Raw genomic sequence first — 19,925 nt, forward strand, 5'->3', positions numbered from 1 at the left:
CAGGTGTGGGCGGGGCCGGGGTCCCCACACCCGCGAAGCCGCGGCCACCTCCGCCCGCCCCCACCGCGGAGCGGGGACTGCGCGGTCTCCCACTCCGCGTCCTGCCCGCCTGCCCCTCCCGGGGCGCGGCCCCCTTCCGAGAGGGTCCTGCCGCGCGCTTCGGAGGGCTCGGGCTGCGGGCCCAAGGCGCGACCGGAAGGGCCACCCAGGTCGCGCGTGGGGCGCAGGTCTGACCCGCGGTGGGCAGAGGCTGGGGGGAGCGGGCCGCTCACGTCCACTCGCGGGACTGCGAGCTCCGGCCGGGAGCGGAGCTGCGGCGCCCTTCCGCGGCGCAGGAGGCAGTCAGCGCCCTCGCGCGGAGAGCTGTCCTGAGACCCCTACCCTCCCGCTGGCGCGCACCGAGGGCGGTGCGAGGCCGGCTGGGGACCCCAGGCGCATCCCTGGCCCCGGCGCCTGTCACGGCTCCCCGAGGCCCACGCAGCGCGGGGCGCGGGGCGGGACGGCAGTGGCGGGGGGGGGGGAGTCCTTGGGCCGCGCAGGGGGCAGAAGCCCTGGCCTGGCCTCTCTGGAGCCCGGCGGACCCGCGTGGAGGGCGCTGTGGGCTCGTGACCTCGTCCTGGGCCTCACCCTGCCGGCTGCTGTCCCGGGAGAGGGCTCTGCCTGCCGCGGCCCCATCGCGCCCTGGCTCGCACCTGCGAGGGCCGGATCCGGGGCTGGGGACAGGGGCAGCCAGGCACCACGCTGTCCCGGGACCCTTGGGGTGACACGGGCTGCGCGGGCAGCGGGAGCAGGCTGAGGCTGCCGGCCGGGGGCGCTGTCCTCAGGGCGGATGGCGGCTCGGACCGCGCCCGCCTGGCGCTGCCCCCGCCAGATGAAGGCAGTGCAGGGGGCAGCGTTTTCCGGTGGACTCAGCGCCAAGCTGCTTCTCTCCGAATTGTGCCGGGGGAAGCAGCCTTCATCCCCACCGAAGGGCACAAAACACTCTCGGAAGTGGCAGAAGCAGAAAGAAAGTAGCAAAAGCAACTAGACATGCAACCATGGCGAACCGTGACCGCGTTGCAGCCTGTCCCCTACTGTGAGTCCTGTGTCTGAGACCCTGGGTGGGGATCAGCATCGCCAGTCTCAGGGGCTTCGTGGACTCTGATGAGGGACCATCATGTGCCCCCTGGGTGTGCTGGGGCTCTGGGAAAGGAGAGGATTCAGAAGCAGAGGCTGGGCAGGCGGCTACCGGGGGTGGACGGCAGTTCCCTGGGGTTTCTCCTCCTGTCTCCACCCTGGCCCAAGCCTGGGCCCCTCTGGAGTAGGCCTCTGCCCGGACAGTGCTGGCGTGGGAGGAACAGGCACCCCTGCCCCCTGGTCCCCTTCTTGTGATTGCTCCCTGGGGTGCAGGTTCTGTGTCCCCTCTGGGCTCCTGGAACCTGGCCCCAGGCTCTGGCTCAAGCCGCCACTCTCCTATTGGATGCCGGCATCCCAAGGGAGCCCTGGATGCAGGAGGTTTGGGAGAAGGAGGCAGCCACCTACCGCCCCTGTGACAGCAGGCATAGCGGGGTGGGGGGTCTCAGTTACTCACGGAGAACGCCTGGCTTCCCGCCCGCCCGCCTCCTCCTCCCGGCACGAGCCGAGCGCCTCCCGCGATGCTCCAGCCCTCCACACCCCTCTCAGAATCCTGTTCTCACTGCCTCCTCCAGGCGCTGCTGCAGGAGCTCAGCGGTGGCGGTGAGGTTCTTGGAAAGGGCAGCTGCGGACCACAGAGGGGACCTGAGCTGCATGATGGGGTCCCAGGGAGTCACCGCCCCAGGATGTCCCCGAAGGCCACCCACACTGCCAGCTGGGGGCTGACCTCGCCCCAGGCTCTTCTGGTGTGGAGGGCCGGCACGAATGTCATTCATCCCTCCCGCATTGCCACCTGCCCTGGTCTGACCCACCATGAGTGTGACTGACGAGTCCCCTTCAGGGGAGCCTTGCATGACCTGGGCGGAAACAGGGGACGTTTAGGTGGCACTGCAGCTGTACGTGGGAAAACTGAGGCACAGGGCATGGAAGGGTAGGAGAGCTTCTGCTCTGCTCTGGGGGTCAGAGACAGAGAAGACCTCAGTTGTTCCCTTGGGTACAGAGAGGGGTGACCTTAGAGATCCATTCCTCAGGATCCCAGGGCTCAGTGTGGCTGGGAGGTCACCAGGCAGCCAGCATAGAGATGCAGGGAGTCTGGGAAACTGGAGGGAGGGCTGCTCCTCCTGCTTCTTCTCTGATGGCCTCACCACAGTGTGCACGGGTGTTTGTGTGTGTGTACCTGTCTGCGTCTGTGTACAAGAGTGTGCTTATGGACTGGGGATTTAGCTCAGTAGTGCCACACCTGCCTCACACAGGCAAGGTCCCAAGTTTGAGCCCTGGAAAAAAAAAAAAAAAGAGTGTGCTTATATATTCCGGTACAGGGGACATGACTGCTTGCAGCTGAGGGCTAGCACAGGGATGGCCACCATGATGGCTTGCATCTGAAATGTTCCCCGAGATGGGCGTGGTGGCACACACCTGTAATTCCAGTGTTCCTCAGGCTGGGGCAGGAGGATCACCATGGGTTTGAGGCCAGCCTGGACTACATAGCGAGACCCTGTCTCAAAAAACAAAACAAACAAACAAAAAGTCCCTTGAAAGCTGTGTGCTAAAGGCTTGGTGCCAGCCCGTGGCGCTGTCAGGAGATGGGGCAATCTCGAGGAGGAGGGCCATGGTTGGAGGAAGTAGGTCCCTGGGGGTGGGGCTTCAAAGGTCCCACTTTTGTCCCACCTCCTCTGCTCCCTGACAGGTGGGCAGCTTTGTGCCACCAACCCCTCCCTGCCAGCTCAGACACAATGGAGCCAGCCAACCATGGACTGAAATGTCTGACACCGTGAGCCAAGATAAATATTTTCTCCTACACTGAGTTTCTTAGGCAGCTAGAAGAGGCAGAGTTGGAGCAGGGCTCTGGTACCTGGGGGAGGGGTGGTCCCAGAGATGTGTCCAGGACCCCAAGAGGCTGCTCCCTGGGGCAGCAGGGCCCTCGGGGGACTTTGTACCCAGGCAGAGCTCAGACTGAGGCCTTGGGGACCACTGAGTTCCCATGCCCCTCTCCCTCGCCCAGCCCTGCAGCCCTGTGTACTGGGCAGAGCTGAGCCCAGGCAGGGGTTCAGCAAAAGGGAGACAGGCAGGAAGAGACGGATCTAAGGGGTCTAAGTAACATGGTTTATGCCATCAGAGGTTAGTGTGTTAAAAACCCACTGGTGGGGGCCGGGGATTTACCTCAGTGGTTTCACCACCTGCTGCGCAAGCACAAGGACCCGAGTTTGATCCCCGGTACCAAAAGAAAACAAAAGCAAAACCAAAAAAACCCCACTGGTACTGGCCATCTTTGTGTGACTCCCAGAGAGCCAAAAGAAGGGAAAATGAAACTAAGAAAACGCTGCCAAGCCAGTAGATTGTATGGATGGGAGGAATAAACTCAAGGGAGGATGGGCTGTTCGCAGGAGCATAAAGTCAGATGTCAGGAATGATTACAGACACCTTCATCATGGGGCAAGTGAGAATTCAAGAGGAAAAGCAACAAAATGTACAAAGAGGATGATAGTGCACATGGCTAGAACTTCCTATCCATCAGGAAGGTGCAATAACCCGAACATCTACACAACATTTGTCAGGGCAGCTTTGACATCTGCAGTGGTGGTGAGTGGCTGGAAACCCTCGTCTCAGGGATTTTAGTCAGCCATGGAGATGAGTGGACGGCAGGCGCGTCTCTCCCGGGGCTGTGGAGCTGAGTACGCTGTTGAGCAACCACAGCAGGTGCAGAATGCTATGCACAGGGTCCCGCAGGCGGATTTAATATCTAAAGCCAGTACTGCGTAACTTTCATGGTCACATAAATATGCAGTGAAGGTACAGAGCGTGCTCGGGAATGGTGAACAGCAGAGCTGCGTTGGGGCTCCTCTGCAGAGGGAGGTCGGGTGGAAGAGCGGAAGTGTGTTCATTCCATCCCGGACAGCAGTCAGCACAGACACGGGAGCTTGAAGCAGCACCACCTTGCCTCTGTTTCCTGTAGTCGGAAGTCCGCATGAGGGTTAGCAAGATCCTCTGGCAAAACAAGGTGCTGGCCGGGCTGTGGGCACACGTAGGGCCCCAGGTCCTCCTGCAAGGTCACTCCAGTTGTTGGAAGAATCCAATTCCTTCAGCTGGAGGATTCTTCTTTTTTTGTTTTTTTGATGGCCATTGGCTGGGTCTTTCTCATCTCCTCGAGGCTGATCTCACGTCCTGGCTCTGCAGCCGTCTCCATAAATGTTACCTTTTTACCATTAATAATTTAATTTAAAAATTTTTTTTTTTTTGGAACCGAGGATGGAACTTGGGACCTTGTGCTTGCGAGGCAGGCACCAGAACCACTGAGCTAAATCCCCGGCCCGATGTTACCTTTTTAATCAGGGTACCAAGAGTGCATTGGCTGTGGCTTTGAACCCCTCTGACTTTCAACTCTGGAAACTCTTTTTAAAATCACCTGATTAAGTCAGGCCCACCCACCTCAAGGGGAGGGGATCACAGGATCTGCACCCCAAGGGTCAGGAGTCGCCAGTGCTGTCTTAGAACCCACAGGAAGGATGCACAGTGGGTACCAATTGTGCTGCAGACTGTACTGAAAATATCTACAGCCAACATGGCTTCATGTTAAGGTCTCTGGAAAGTAGCTGGTGGATACCAGGGGTTTGATTTTCTTATTCTTTTCTCCTACATTATTGAAAATATTTCACACATACAAAATTAATGAACTAAAACACCAAAATGCACCCTCTATTAAAGGAGTAAAGAAATTATAAATTATTTAGAAATAAATAATAATGAATATTAAAACCTGAATAATATAGACATTACACAATTAGAGAAAAATTTACAGCCTACATTAGATATACTACAAACAAGAGAAACTGAAAATCAGTGAAATAATTTTACAACTAAAAACAGTGGAAAAGAAACAACAAATTAAATCTGAAGAAAGGGAGGCATTAGTGAAGATAAAACTAGAAAGTAATGGTCAAAATAAAATATTGGATGAATGAGCACAACTTTCCCCTTGAACAGGCGTGGCTTAGTTACTTTTCTCATTGCTGAGACAAAATACCCGATGCCCACAAGTTAAGGGAGGACAGGTTCATTTAGCTCACAGTGTGTGGAGGTTTCCGTCCATAGTCGGTTGGCTCCAAGGCAGGGGGCCTGGCAGAGGAGGAGCAGCTCAGAGAAGCAAGGGCCCTCAGCAGCTGCTTTCTGCCACCTTTATAGTCTTTCTTGGGTACTGGGATCAGGGCAGGTGCACAACCAATCAGGACTGATTTAGTAATCACACACCCTTAATCCTAGCATTGCACCATGAATCAGTCACACACCTTAGATCCAGCCACCTCTGAAAAAGCTCCATCTCTGACCACTTGAGGCTTGTGGGGACAGCTAGACACAGCCATAACAAGGCTGGTAAATAGATAAAAAGTTGGCAAGCCTGATCGAGAACAAAAGTGGAAACTTAGAAGACAAGGGATGTAGTTCCAGGAACAGAGAATATTTTAAAACTATAAAAGAATGATATTGTGTGGCAATATTATTCAAACATCTATGTGAAATGGGTGCTTTCTAGAGAAATATTAGAGTTGCCTCTAAAAAAGATACCAGGCCCCGATGGTTTTATGGGAGGATTCCCTAAGCCTCAAAGGCACAGATAATTCCCATGTGAAGGGAATCATGTTCCCAGCATGCTCTATGAGTGGTGTATGCTGATATTAAAACAACGCAAGGATAGGATAAGCAAGGAAAATGGTAATTTCACTCTGTAATTCAATACATTAGGAAATAGATTTATGAATTTAATATATGACATAATGTTTAATATTTAACTCATGTTTATGCATAAACGTAAGAGCAAGAATCAAGCTATGACAAAGCCGGGGAACTACAGTCACCATCTCACATCAGGAGCTGGGATCACAGAGACCTGCAGAGCTGCCTGCGGGGAGGAGGGCAGGTCTGCTGCCAGCTCACTTGCCTCTGGTGGTGGTGTGGGCTGTGGCTGGGTGAAGTGGGGCACCCAGGAGTGTGTCTGCAGAGGCCAGTAAGGGTTTCCACCGGAAGTGAGGATCCTGGCCGTTGACATGGCAGTTGCTCTTGGTGAGGCAGATGCTCCAGAAGGGGATGGGCAGAGAAGTGGACACAGCCCAGACCTGGGAGATGCCAGGCATGGCTGCTATCCTCGTCCTTGCAGGGGAGGGTGGGTGCATCCACTTGGCCTCTTTGCCTCCGCACGGGACCCAGGATTTGTCCTGGGGTGTCTGCAGCAGGCTGGGCACTGTGGCCAGGCTGGTGGCTTGAGGACTGGCAGGGACGGCAAGAGACCTGAACTCTGTTGGGAGAGCCTCAGTCTTTCCCCACATCTGTCCTCCACCTCAGCCACAGGTGTCACACAGAGAGGCCCCTGGAGCCCCTGCAGCTTGACTCTGCCCACGAGCCAACAGGGAGATGCTTCTTCTTATCACCCTCATTGCTCTGACTGTGGCTGGAGTCCCAGCCCCACCTCTGCCCTCTCACCTCTCTGGGAGCAGGTAACACCCCACAGTGGAGACAGAGCTGACAGTGCCATTGTCCCTGGTGGCCACCCTGGGTGGGGACTGTGGTGTGCAAGCCCGGGTCTCCCTCCCAGCCTTTCCTTCCTTGGTGGGGGCTCAGTCCACAGCTTAGTGCTGCTCCCAGGAACAGTCTGGGAGAATCGCAGAGAAGTCCTCCCCTGCTTCTCTCTGGGTCCCAGGTGCCTGAGCAGGAACCTCCGGGCTCCACTTCTGGTTTTCCTCCTCCCAACCCCAATCTCCTCTAGGCGAGAGATCATCTGCCCAAGAGAGGACGCCTTTCCAGGGAGGAGCGCACCGAGGGGGCCCTGCCAGCCCCTGGGGTCCTCACCTTGCCTTCTTCAAGCAGGGACAGGACGGCCTTGAAGGAGGGAGGTCAGAAGCAGCCTTCTTTTTCCTCTGGGGGAAGTGTGGAGGGGCCGGGTGGTGTAGACAGAAGAGCATCGGACTGGAGCTGCTGGCAGCCAGGCTGCAGGGGGCAGCAGCCAAGGGGGACACTGCATGAGCTAGCCCAGGCCAGGGAGAGAGCAGGAGGAGCAGGAAGAGGAGGAGACAGATGCTTGATGGGGAAGAGAGGCCAGTTTCTGCCTCCTGTCTCAGGTCAGCTGCATCTCATCTGCAGTGGGAGGGTGGGTGTCCCTGCTCTGAGGGCTTGGGACAAGGTGGTGGTGCCTGGCAGGAGGTCCCTGGGGGTGTGTCCTAAAGGGACAGGGGGATCCTGGGTGCTCATTTTCCTCTCTCTTTGCTTCCTGGCTGTTGTGAGGTGAGCTGTCCCTTCCACCGTGAACTCCCACCACCACGTTCTGCCTTGCCAAGAGCCCAACGGCAAGAGCCAGTGACCATGGACTGAGCCCTCTGAACCCATGATCCAAGCCTTTCCTCTTTCTTGCTTTTATTTATTTAAAAGTTTTGGTGCTGGGGATGAAAGCCAGGCCAATGCTCCACACCTGAGCTGCAGCCCAGCCCTACCTTGCCTCATTTTTTGTTGTTGTTTTTTGAGGTAGGGTCACCCTTTGCAGTTCAGGCTGGCCTCAAACTCACGGCAATCCTCCTGCCTCAGCCTCCTGAGTGCTGGGATTACAGGTGTGCACCACCACACCTGGCTTTGCCGCTTTTGAAGCAGATGTTTTGTCACAGTGATGGAAGCCGGAGCGCACCCCTCGCCCGCTCACCGTCTTGTTCCCCACAGCAGCTTCCTCCAAATTCCCAGCCCTTCCCTCCTCAGGCTCAGCATCTGGGCTGGGCATTAAGCTTGTTCTTTAACTCATCAGAAAGAGCTCCCAACTACAGGATGTGGATGAAATAACATAACCCACTCCCTGGAGCCCATCCCTGATTTTACCTCCTTGGCGTTCCCATCTCAGCAGTGACCATGCTGGCTCAGACTGCAGAGCTGCGGCCATCTGTGACTTGGAGGATGAGAACCCCAGTGCCATCACAAAAAATCTGCTCTTCCATTTGCAGAATACTAACATTCCTCAGTGGCATAAACAGTCAGTGCTGGGTTCATTCCCTTCCTTGCCTTACGGTGTTTTTTTTTTCAAAACCTCTTGTTTGTATAAAATGATTCACACCCTGGAATTGACTACAGGGAACCCTCTCCCTGCCGCCTGTCCTCTGGATAAAACTGAGTCTCGGGTCTGGGAGGGCACCGCAGCGGAGCTGGATTGCTGCCCACCCCCGGGGGGGGGGTTATTCAACCTCTCTCTCTCAGACTGTTTTGAAGCATCAGCAAAGTCCCACCTTTCCCTAGTCACTCATTTTTGTTTGTTTATTTAGAGTCAGGGTCTCACTATGCAGTTCAGGCTGGCCTGGAACTCACCCAGGGTGGCCTCAAACTTGCAGCAATGCCCCTGCCTCAGCCTCCTGGGTTCTGGGATTACAAGAGTGGCCACCACACCCAGCTCTCCCTAGTTCTAAGTGTGCACCGGACCCCAGTGGTCCTGTTCTTTGTTCCACTTCTTCTGCCTCCTCCTGCCCCCCTGGCCATGCTGGCCTCCTGAGAGCTTAATCCTACACCCGCTTGCTTCTGGGTCAGCACTGCTCCCTCTGCCGGGAATGCTCTTCCCCTGGAACCCGAGTGGCTTCCTCCTCTCTCCTCCTTCACTGAACACCAAAAAGCAGCCCCTGAAGGCCTTTCCCTGCTTGGTCTTCAGCACTCATCACCCTCTAAGGGCCTGCACTCAGGGCCAGGAGTGGACTTTCTTACTGTTTATCTCCCCTGCTAGAACAGAAGCCCCACAAGGGCAGGGAGGAGTTTGTTCTGTTCTGGGCCGGAGGCGGGGCTGGCACCTGGAAGTCATCTCTTCACAGAGGGGAGTGAGAGGCTGCCTTGGCCCTGCCTCTCTCTGCTCCCAGATTTCTAGTGCTGCACTGTCACCCAGCTCTGAGGATCCCCCGGTTCCTTCCTTGGCCCCCATGGGGTCCCCCAGGCTCTACCTGGCCTGGCTCCTTGGCCTGGACTGACCCTTGCCCAGAGCAGCCTCCTGCATCAGCTCCCAGGGGACTTTGCTGTAGCACTTGTGGGCTGGAGTCGGGGTCAGTGGCCCCGCTGCGGAGTCTGGAGCACTCTGTGGGGGAGGACGGGCCCAGACGTTCCCGGAACAAGAGCGGAGCCTGGGCCGGCAACCCTTCCTATAGCTCTGATATCGACTCTGGGCCTGACCCATAGCCACGGGGTGATCCCTGCCCAACCCTGGCCTCCTCCGGTTACTCGTGACCCCAGCCCGACCCCTGAGCCCTTTCCAGGCCTCAGTCTGGGCTGATCTCTGCCCCAGGTTGGCCCTGATCTCCAAGCCACCTGGCCCTGCATCCAGCCCCACCTGCCCTGCTCAGCACAGACGTGAGGCCCTGTGGCCGCCACTGTCACTGCTGCCCGCAGTCCATGGAGCCTAGACAGGAGCAGGCCGGAGTCTCGGGGTGGCTGCGCCACTTCCTTACCTGCCCTCCCCCTGCACCCTTCCTCTCTGGCTCCTCACCGAGTGGCACTGCCTACCTGGTCAGGGCCTTCCAGGCCAGGTGCCAGGGCAAAGAGGAGCCTGCACCTCTGTTTGCACAGGTCTGGGTAAAAATACCGCAGCTAGGCAGGCTTCTCCTGCTTCCTCCTCTGCAGGCTCCGGCCCTGGCCATCCCTGGCCAGCTATCCCCACCCCAGCCTCTTCTTGCCTGGACAAGGCAAGGCCCAGAGGACAGGGCAGAGGTCCCGCCTGGCCTGCAGAGCCACCCTACAGACACCTAGGGCCTTCGAGTTGCGGAAAGATAAACTTCTGTTGCTTCTGCCCCCCAGCCTGTGGCTCTGCTTCATGACAGTCCCAGCATTCGAGATGTGGTGCCTGCCACAGGTGACCTCCAGGCAGTGCTGAGGGTCCTGGGCCTCAGCAGGGTGGGCAGGCTGGCCCCTCGGCAGCTCGGGCCTCTGGGGTACAGAGTCCAAGCCCCGCTTCTTTAGCTGCTGTTCTTTTGTTCTCCGTCAAATGGGGCTGAGGCTGCATCCTCACAAAGCAGCATCTGCACCTCCCCAGGTCCCGTGTGCTCTCCCGACAGAGGTCACAGGGGAATGAGCGCCCAAATCAACAAGTAAACGGAGGCCCCTGTCCTGGCCCTGTGGGTCACCCTGCTCACACGCAGACCTCTCTGGCCACCTCTGGCCTCTCGGGACTTTGGGCCTCCCCCAGTCTGATCTTTCATGGTCACTTGGTATTCTTGCCACGTGTGTGTCCAGCTGCAGGGTGCCCATCCCTTCAGGATGCCAGCCATCATGAGGAGGGCCCACCTCAGTTTGCCTCTGCCAAGACCCTGCCTGTTAATCGCATCGCTTCCGGTGGTCCTGAGGCCTAGGAATTCAACCTGTGAGTTTGGAGGGATGGAACTCAACCCGTGGTGGTCACCTGACGTAGCCATCACCCAGAACTCATCCTTTGTCCTCTCCGATTTCCCCAGCAGGGCAGTGGTTGGGGGCGGCTTGGCGGGCGGTGCTGGGTGCCAGGGAGCAGGGCGCTGTCCCCGGAGGGTGTGATGAGCAGAGGTTCAGTTTCCACTGTGTGGCTGTGGGTGGAGGCCTCGGCCCTCCCGGACCCCCACAGCATGCCGGAGTGTCCCCCCACTCGGTGACTGGTCCTCTGCTGGGGACCGGGAGAGCCAGCGTGCCTTTTCTGACCGGCCTTGGGCGTCACGGGTGTCCCTTCCAGCCTGTGCTCTTGATCACAGAGGCTGCTCCCGCTGGAGCTGGGAGGAGGTTCCGAAGGTGAGTCCCGGGAGGGAGGGCTTCGTTCCTGACCCGGCTGGCTGACCAGACTTCTGCTTTCCAGCCAGTGGGACGTGGAGGGAGGAGTGAGGCCCCTTCCTGCTAACTGGGGACGTGGGAGTTGCAGTCGCCTCTTTTCAAATCACCCTCGCTGAAAGTCAGTGGCACAGCCACACAGGGCTGGAGGAAGGGCGGGAGACCGCTGTCACCTTCAGGGCCCGGCCCAGCTCAGCTGGGACCCAGGAGCCTCTCAGCGTGGGCCAGCTGCTGGCCCTTCCCCCAGCTGGCTGTGGCTTCAGAAGCAGCCCTACAAGGGGCAGAGGAGGGTACCATGTGTGCTCCCCGTGGATTCTGAGAGCTCACACAGAGCTGTCCCCAGAGCTGTGGGTGTCACTGGAGGCAGAAGCAGAGGTCAGCGGGAAGCACCTGGCAAGTCTGACACAATCTCGCCACTGTCCAACCTGAATCCCGGGCAGGAGCTCCACCATGTGCCGGGGGGCGGGGAACTCCCACACCCTGTCTTGCAGGCTTCTGGTGACGGCCGGTGACGTGATTGCTTTCCAGGAAAACCCTGGGTTTGGGTCCTGTTATCCAGGGGCCTCCACTGGGAAACTGAGGCTGCCCTGTGGGTCCCAGTCCAGGGGCTTGAGATGGTGCCCACTGAGCTCTGCCTTTTCCTGGGCCCATGGCTGCAGCTGGAATGGGGCCCCTTCCTGACCAGGGCCACCACTTCCCTCTCTGCTGGGCTCTCTCCAAGGCACTGGGGCCTTTGCACGGCCCAGGATCTTCCACAGCCTATGGACCCCTACTAGGATCATATTTTTATGTATATATGTATGTATGCACACATGCATATATGTATGCATTCATGTACTCCTGAATGCATGCACATGCGTACACATACAATGGTACCACAAACACTTTTGTTTATAAACAGTTTGGTCTGAAAACAGAAGTCTTTGGCAAAATTTTGATTTTTTTGCAAACTCTGCATTGGGTGACAAACATGATCAAGGCCATCTTTCCCACACAAACACAAACGTGGCCATCTGTCCCCAAACTGTAGAACAAATTATGAACCGAGGCACCACTGTACATGTATATCCGCGTGTATGAATTCTGTGGTGCTGGGGATCGAACCTGGGGCCTCACAAATGCTAGAAAAGTGCTCTGCTGCCGAGCTTCATCCCTAGCCCAGGATAATATTTTTAAATGCATAAAAAATCCCCACAAAGGATTATAAAGAAAATCAATTGAAATATAGCAATCAAAATATTAAAAATAAATTTGGGCCACAGCAATACATGTGCTTCTTTTTCACGTTTCAGATAACAAGACCCTAGCAGCAGGCCGAGGAGCGGGTGGTGGGAGACGAAGCAGTCCCTCCTTATCGGGTGGTGCTTTCTGTGGTTTTGGTCACCTGCTGTCACCTGGAGTCCTTAGGGCACAAGGACTCCCATCAGACTTAACGGGTCAGGAGGTCAGCAGCAGCCCAGTGCCACGTCACGGTGCCCGGGCCCTCATCTCACCTCCTCTCATTCCGTAGGCACCGGATCTGCCCTCAGACCCCAGGACAAAGCAGGGTGAGTGTGGTCAGTTTAACTGAGGTGCAATTAAACAGCGTGCGTGTGTGTCACAGAGACAGAGACCACCTCATATCACTTATTCCAGTAAATCGTTAAAATCATTCCATTTTATTAATTATTTTTAATCTCTTACTGTGCCTACGTTATAAGTTAAACTTTGTCATAGGTATAGGAAAAACAACAACAACAACACACAAGGTGTGATTTCAAAATACTGCTGTCTCTGGCTGTCACTGAGCCTTAGCCACGGTGTGTGACGTTTCAGTTCGTCCAGTGCTGTCACTGGGTCGTGAGCTCCAGGTGAGAGAAGGTGTGTTTTGAACAAAGTGTGCCGTAGATCGCGGGGCACAAACGACTGGCCAACGTGAAGCCTGGTCAGTTGTGCTGGAGTTGCGGGATCCTGCACCTCAGGTTCCTGCTTTTAAGATGTATCACGGTGGGGGACGAACCTGGGCCTCTGTTGCCGTCCTGAGGCCGTGGCTCAGAGCTCAGTGGAGGCACCCGGGTCTCCTCGCCAGTCCAGACCCAGCGGCGCTTTGACCCTGCGGAGCTGCGCCGGGGGAGTCTGCACCAGGAGCGCGGTGGGGAGCCCTGGGTGCCAGGCCGGCTCCTGGAGCATTTGAGAAATGATGTGCGGGGGAAACGGCTGAGAAATGGGCCAGCGCTTTCACCCTCCGCCACGACTCTGCTCTGGGCCACACGGGTGCTGGAACAGCATTTCCTGTCCAGTACAAACTGACGCCCTGTCCCCACGTCCTCATTCCCCGGATCCGGCAACGCGTGACTCTGGCTCCTCCCCAGAGCCAAAACGACCATCAAAGGGAAACATTTTGAATTCATTCAGGACACGGAGGCAGAGGCAGCCAGGACAGTGCAGCTAAAGACACTAAGGAAAGAGGGCTCCAGAGCTGCTGCAGGAAGTGGTGAGGATGATGGGATGAGTTCAAAGTGGGGGATTCATGGGAATATGGCTTATACTATAATAAATTTTAAAAAGTAAACATTAGCCATAGTTTTCGACCACACCTCCTATATAGGGTCCAGTCCTATCCAGTTTCAGGCACCTGCTGGGAATGAGGTATGTCCTGGCTGACAAGTGGGACCCCTAGCATACTGCAAGTAAATGGCATCTTGGACTATATTCGCGAATGGCAACGTGAGATGAAAATATCAAAGATTTCTATTAGTGACAGAGTCACAGCTCTTGCTGATATTTCTGTGCTACATTGTCTACTTTCATAGTGGAAGAAAATGTTAAATTCAGTTTAAATGGAATTAAGTGGCCATTTTTCCTACTTAAATATATTAACTCTCCATTTTCTTTTTACTATGGCACTGGGGATGGAGCCCAGGGTCATTGCACTGAGCTACATCCCCGGCCCTTTTTAAAATTTTGGGACAGGGTCTCACGAAGTTGCTCAGTGGCCCAGCGTGGGCACCTGTGATCCTCCTGCCTCAGCCTCCCTGAGTGCTGAGATTGCAGGCCTGCACCACCATGTGTTTCTTGAAGGTCAGGAGACCCAAGACTACAATCCTCCTGTGTGGGACAGGCTTAATGGTGACTCGTCACCTTCTCAAGCCTCGTGGCCCCAGTGGGAGATTCTCTTCCAGCCTGGGCTGGTTGCTGTTGTGTCAGCTAGGTCGGGGGGCCTGCAGCATGTTCAGTAGGGACAGGGTTTGTATTCAGGCCCTGGGGAACCACAGGGGACTCCAACCTCAGGATGCAACTACCAGGGCTTCAGGGTGAGGGTGTGGGGCCTGCATGTTAGTCAGCTCTCTGTTACTGTGACAAAATACCTGAGACAAACAGCTCAAAAGAGGAAAGGCTTGCTTTGGGTCCTGGCTTTAGGGGATTTCACCCACGGCCAGTTGACTGGGCCTGGAGAGGCAGAATCTTCACAGCAGGGTGTGTGATCGAACAAGCTGCTCATGTGATGGGATCCAGGGAATGAGACTGAGGAGGCACCTTTCGGCCGGGGTGCGCCCTGGGGGTCAGGGCTGACCCAGGGCTTCTTTCTTTGCCAAGAAGACTGCAGTGCCCTGACAGGCGATAGGCAGCCTGTGAGGAGGAAGGGAGGATGGAGGTCTGGCTCAGCAGCTCCTGCGGGGCCTTCAGCTCAGTGGTGTGGGGAGCTGCACGACCTCCCTAATGCAAGCTCTCCCTGGTTCTGCGCCCTGGTCGGCTGCAACCGCAGGAAATGAGACCCCAGGATCCCTAGGTTCCTCGCATTCCAGGGCAGGGCCATAGCTCCGGGCTGACACAGTCCAGGTGCTGGGGCCTCCGTGGGCATCCAGGTGAGCTTCTCTGCTGCTTCCTTAGAAACTGCCTGCAGCCTCTGCCATGTCTGGGGGACAGGCAAGGTCCCTTGCAGGGCCCCACGTCCCCTCCCCCTGGACCTTGTCACCTCCTGGCCACTTGGCCCTGAGTCCCATGACCTCCTCCTGATGTCCAAGCTTCCTCAACGGTCCTAGCGTTTTCCTCGGAGGGGTCTAGTTTTCCCTCTTCCTAGCTGATCCCTCTGGAAACAGACCCGGGGGGTTTTGCCTGGGAAGTGGTGATGTGAGGAGGATAGCACTGTGGGTCACCGGGGCTTGCACGCTGGGTGTGCTGGGCACTGGGCAGCACACAGCTTGGCATCTCATCTGCCGCTGACGATGTAGGGCCCTGTCCACCTTCTCCCGTCTACTGCAAGTTCAAGGCTGGCCCAGGGAAGAAACTGCCGGGCAAGTCTGGCCTGCTGCTGGCGTCATCCCTGCCTGTCCTGAGGCTAGGGCACAACTTCCTGTCCCGGGGCCGGAAGTGCAGGTAGGTTTTGCTGGGGACAGTGAGTGCAGTGGGTGTCAGGGCCCTGTCCCCTCCATGCCCTTTCCCCCTCCACCAGCTCTGGGGGCAAGGACAAGACATCTGCTCCTCAGTTTGCAATGTCCTGGGCTCAGGCTTCGTGCGGGGTGGTCCCTCTCCCCAGCCGCACTCCTGGGGTCCCTGAACAGGTCTGTAGGTTGGACGGCGACAGTGCAGAGATGACTAAGCCCTCACTGTGGGTGGAAGGAAGATAGGAAGCAGGGCACCGTCATGGGAGGCAAATGCTGACAGTGCTGCCAGAGGGGCAGGAGCGCAGGGTCTCAGGAAGGAGCTTGTCGTCTCTGCTGGGATTGGGGTGACATGGAGCTGCTGGCCCGGGAGGCTGAGGGGTGCAGGGTGGTGGGGGACAGCGGGCGTGTCCTGCAGGCAGGTGGCATGGAAGAGGAAGGCGCTGTGGCTGGAGGGTCCAGGAAGGACAGGACAGGATGGAAGGAGGTGGCAGCCAGGGCAGGGAGCAGAGACATAGGCAGCAGGCGCCGAGCCCTGGGCATTTCCTCCTGCAGGTCTGGGAGAGCTGGTCCAGACTCTGTCTTGGCTTCATCACTCGACTCAGAAGCACCAGCTGCCAGGCCCTGTGCCCCCCAGCAAGGAGCTCAGGGCCCTGTGTCTCCAAAGCTATAAACTGCTAGATGAAGAACTAATTGCAGCGTTGGGCCTCAGCCTGGCTCATCCCTGTGGATGCCTGGTCCTCTGCTGGTGGCTGTGAAGCTGCAGTGGACGGGGCGGCCTGAGCCCTGAGGTGTGGTGGGTGCTGTGCCCTGGGAGTGTGGGGCCTGGCCTCCACGGTGGCTTCGGCAGTGCCACCTGGCTTCTGTGTGCCCCTAAGTGCACTTGGAGGAGGACAGAGAGCATTTGGGAGCACCAGCTGGGGTTGGTGGACGGGGCTCAGCCTCCCCAGGCCCCGCTGCACACTGGGGAGAGGAACAGGGCACAGGGCATGGGGCGGAAGTGGGGAAGTAGCTCAGGGGCTGGGGGCTCATTTTAACCCAGCCCCGCCCCTCAGTTCTCCCTACCTGCAGCCAGGTTCAGGGCCCCAAGTCCCCTGCTGACTCTCCTGTCCCCACAGGCTCCCCCAGCCCCCAGCTCCCATAACTCGGGCCCACTGCCTTCACTGTCCAGCTGGAGAGGCTTCCCAAAGCAGAGGACTGTGCCGCTGTCCTGCCCCTCCCTCGAGGGCTCCCAGTGCCTGGAGAATACAGCTTCCCAGACTGAGGTCCCCACTTTAGAGGGGCCTGGCGGGGCCCTTAGACCTGGGCAAAGCACTAGACTTCTCGGTTTGAGCTCCAGCATATGTGACGTGTGACTGCTCTGCACCTCAGCCTTCTCATCTCTAACTGGGGACAATCTCAGTCCCCAAATCCCCGCATCCAAGAGGACTAAATGAGCTGGCTTGTGGGAAGCCCTCAGCACAGCTCTTCCTCCATGAACAAACTTACAATCCCAGAAGTGCTTGGTAAAAGGCTGCCATTGTTACTGGCTGCCGCCACCTGCCACCATCTCCAGGAACTGAGTTTCCATCCGAAGTTTCCAGTGCAGCCTTGTACTCCTTGTTCGTTGCCTTGAGACGGATGAGCCCAATGCCAGCAGCTTACAGCGGCCACAATTCTTGGAGCATGGGTCACCTGTGTTCTCCACTTCCAGGTCTCCTGCGTCCTGCTGTCCCCAGACTGCAGTGTCATTGGGGCTGGAGTGGGGCAGGATCTGTTCGCCAGCTGGTGGTGCCATGAGCTCACTGAGGCTGTGGGGCTGAGGGCCTTGCCTCCTTCCTGGAGCCCATGTGGCGTGGGCTAGCAGCTCTGAGGTCCTGACCACATGGGGACTCGGCTGCTGCTCCCTCCAGCCACTGTCATGGGGGAGACCAGGCAGGCTGGGCACTGCAGCTCTGTGCAGTGCTCACGTGCAGCCACGCCACCCTTGCTCCTGTGTTCTCTCAGCAACAATCCCACATGTCTTGCCCACTCTCAAGGGAAGAGGACACACAGGTCCCAACGGCAGCAAGCAAGATCACAAGGCCACCATGCACCACTGGCCTTGTCCCCCTCCTGTCCTCCTCCTGTCTGGAAGGCTTCTCTGCCCCCGGGGTCCATCCTGCTCCCTCCTGCCATGGTTCCAGAGCACCTGCCCCCGCTGGCCCTGGCAGGGTTCTGGGCACCGACATGGACAGCACAGTCCAGCCCTTTGCACTTCCTCTGCCCAGCAGCTCCCCTCGATGCCCTAATTCCCGGCTCCTCTGGCTATGGGCTCATCCGGGAGTCCCGGAGGCACATTCATGTGAGCATACCTGTCTCACTGGTTGGGACTTCCCAGGATCCGCACTGTCAGGCTGAGCCTGGGTCTCCGTGTGGCCGTGAGGTTAGAGAGCCCAGGACGTGCAGGAAAGGGCAAGGAGCAGGTAAGAGCAGGTCAGTCTGCTCCCAGAACCTAACACAGGTCTACGCAGGAGCCACAGTGAGCCCCGAGTTACCAAGAGCCTGATTCTCCTAAAATAAAGTGGCTGCTGAGAGGCCAAAGGCACCGGCAACAGTGGGGCTTATTTTTCACGTGCGGCAAAGCCACTGGTTATCTGAGATGAAGGCGGGAATGGCGTTGGGTTAAAGAGAGCAGCGCATGGCTCCTGCTGGGCGAAGCTGCCAATGATCCTCTGCCCCTTCGTGCTGAAACCGCAGGGTTTGCTGAGCCGGTGCCCCCTCTGAAGTGGAAGCAGCACCGTGGAGGCAGGGGGTGATCTCTGGGCCCTGAGCAGGACCACAGGGCAAGGGTTCAGGAGGGCTAGGCTCGGGGCTCTCCCGGGTGCCAGTGCACACCTGTTACACTGATGGGAAGCTGAGTCTGGGAGAGGCGAAGGGCTGGGGAGCACTGCCCCTCTGCCCTGCCCTCTCTTGAGCTGTGAGGTCCCATCCCAGAAGCCCCAGGTGCAGACTGCATTCTGCCCCGTCCTTGGGTGTGGCGTGCAGCCGAGAGGCCTGGCAGGGGAGAGCGCGGGCCCTCAGCAACTGCAGTGGCCCCCCGGGGAGGTGTGGCGGCATGGTGACAGCCACGTTGGGGGAGAGCTGCGGGCTGTGGCCTGGATTCTCCCAGGACAGGTGTCCTGACCTCACCCGCCTTGCCTCACAGGCACACATGCAGAATTTGCATAATGGCTGCTCCTGGACACCTGAGGAACCAGCTGGAAGCGAGTGGTCTAGTTGTGTCCCCAAGGGCAGCCTCCCAGAGGCCTGGTTCCCGGGTCCAGTGTTCCTCACTGCCAGGGAGGAGTGTACAGACCCTTTGTGTATCTGAGAGGGACGGGAGGCTGCCTGGCGGAGGGGTGGGCTGCTTCTCACGCCTGTCACCAGCTCCCGGAGGAAACAGTGACACTGGATTGTCCGGGAGAGGGTTGGGTGGGGGTTGGTGGACCAGTTAGAGGAGTGTTGAATGCCTGGGGACTGAAAGAAGAAGGTGGAAGGTTTCTAAGAGGTGTAGGCACCTAACCCTAAGGCAATGGCTGGGGTGGGATTAAGTGACTTCTGGAAGTGAATGCCTCCAGCTCACATTCTTCCTGAATCTGGGGTCTTGGTGATCCCAGGGATACAATGGTTCCAAGGCAGGACCTTGACCATCAGCTGTTCAAGGGTGACATTGTCTTAGTCACTTTCCTTGTCACTGGGCCAACGGGACAAAATACCTGACACCCACAATTTAAAGGAGGTGAGTTTGAGGTTTATTTTGGCCCACACTTTAGAAGTTTCAGTCCTTGCGTGGTCAGCAGTATGGCGGAAGGGTCGGGTGGAGGAGAGCTGCTCACCTCATGGTGAACAAGAAGCAGAGAGGAGAGGGAGGAAACAGGGAGGGAGATGCACCCTACCAGGCCATGCTCACAATGTCTGCCTCTTCTGATCAAGGCCTACCTTCTCACACCAAGCGAGCTGTAGCCCCCACAATCAGCTACCTTCCACAAGCCCCACCTCTGAGCCCAAGGGGCAGTGTGCGGGGGACAGTGGATATAAACCATTACAATGTGCTGCTTGCTCAGATTGCTTTCACCAGGTGGACCACCACTCCCAGCTGCTGCCAATGTGCTAACTGCACTCTGCTCCTGCTGCTCCAGAGAGCTACCCACACCTGTGAGAGCTGTGTCCCTTGAGGGTTCTACCACCCATACTGGGGCAGCTCAGGGCTGAAGTCCAGGTGACACAGGGCAGGAAAGCCTGGCTCCATGCCTCAGAGCGGGCTTGGTCTGCAGCTGAGTCTTGCTCGGTTTCCTCCTCTCCCCCATCCTGGCCCCACTTCCTGAGTCCCTTTCTCCACAAACTGTGTCCCAGGCTCTGCTTTGGGGGAACCTAACCCAAGACCCTGACCCATGTAAAACTTCTCACTCATTCTGGGGGAGCTAGAGTCAGAATAATAATGAGTCTGAAATTTAAAAGATGAAATAATATGAAATCACTACCACTCAGCATGCTGCCTAGCAATTTATGGCTTTATAACAGCATGGAGGGAAATGATATATGGACTTCCTGACCCTGGGATAGTCGGTTTGATCATGGAGCAGTGAACTTTTCTTGGGTAGAGGAGTTGAGATCCTTAGTGAGGAGGGTCTGCATTGTTGGAGAACACTTTGTCTTGGGCATAGA

General features: G+C 57.3%; 1 long non-coding RNA gene across 5 annotated transcripts; it reads left to right on the forward strand.

Annotated features, from left to right (window-relative positions):
• The first annotated feature begins 554 nt into the window (after positions 1–554).
• LOC106008788 (uncharacterized) lies at positions 555–13,579 on the forward strand. 5 transcript variants are annotated; one of them, XR_015451085.1, is made up of 5 exons: positions 555–1,075; positions 1,689–6,599; positions 6,869–6,995; positions 10,342–10,468; positions 10,808–13,578. It is a non-coding gene; the product is annotated as an uncharacterized LOC106008788 (long non-coding RNA). The 5 variants fall into 5 exon arrangements; XR_015451082.1 differs by lacking the exons at positions 10,342–10,468; positions 10,808–13,578 and adding an exon at positions 7,985–8,136 and having other exon boundaries at positions 1,689–6,025; positions 6,448–6,599; XR_015451084.1 differs by having other exon boundaries at positions 10,342–13,579.
• Positions 13,580–19,925: the final 6,346 nt, after the last annotated feature.

This window comes from Heterocephalus glaber, unplaced genomic scaffold (assembly GCF_053883595.1).
Source record: "Heterocephalus glaber isolate CG9 unplaced genomic scaffold, H.glaber_assembly_v1.0 deba00001175, whole genome shotgun sequence".
In the NCBI taxonomy this organism is placed as follows: Eukaryota; Metazoa; Chordata; class Mammalia; order Rodentia; family Bathyergidae; genus Heterocephalus; species Heterocephalus glaber.